Consider the following 374-nt stretch of genomic DNA (forward strand, 5'->3'; position numbering starts at 1 on the left):
AAAAAAAAAAAAAAAAAAAAAAAGAAGCTTTATGCTAACTGGAGTTAAATACCTAGAAGAATTCCAACACTGTTTTAAATGTTGGGCATCTGTAACTTCCAGGAGGATCATTTCAGCTTTAAAATCTGCACCTTCTCAAAACAAGAATTTGCGCCTGGGGGGAAAAAATTTACAAGTAATTGAATTATGGTGTTCATTAGAACAGCTACTAGCTGATTCCCCTGTTTTAACAAACTGACAAGCAAGAGCACAGCCATAAAATGAAAGCCTGTTACAACTATGCAGAGAAGGGTTTGACATTTTACTGGACTTTTGTCTTTTGAAGAATATGTCTACTACGTGTATTTTTTTAAAAAAAAATGTTAAAATGGGTC

Source organism: Rhinopithecus bieti, unplaced genomic scaffold (assembly GCF_001698545.2).
Source record: "Rhinopithecus bieti isolate Rb0 unplaced genomic scaffold, ASM169854v2 scaffold_45617, whole genome shotgun sequence".
NCBI lineage: Eukaryota > Metazoa > Chordata > Mammalia > Primates > Cercopithecidae > Rhinopithecus > Rhinopithecus bieti.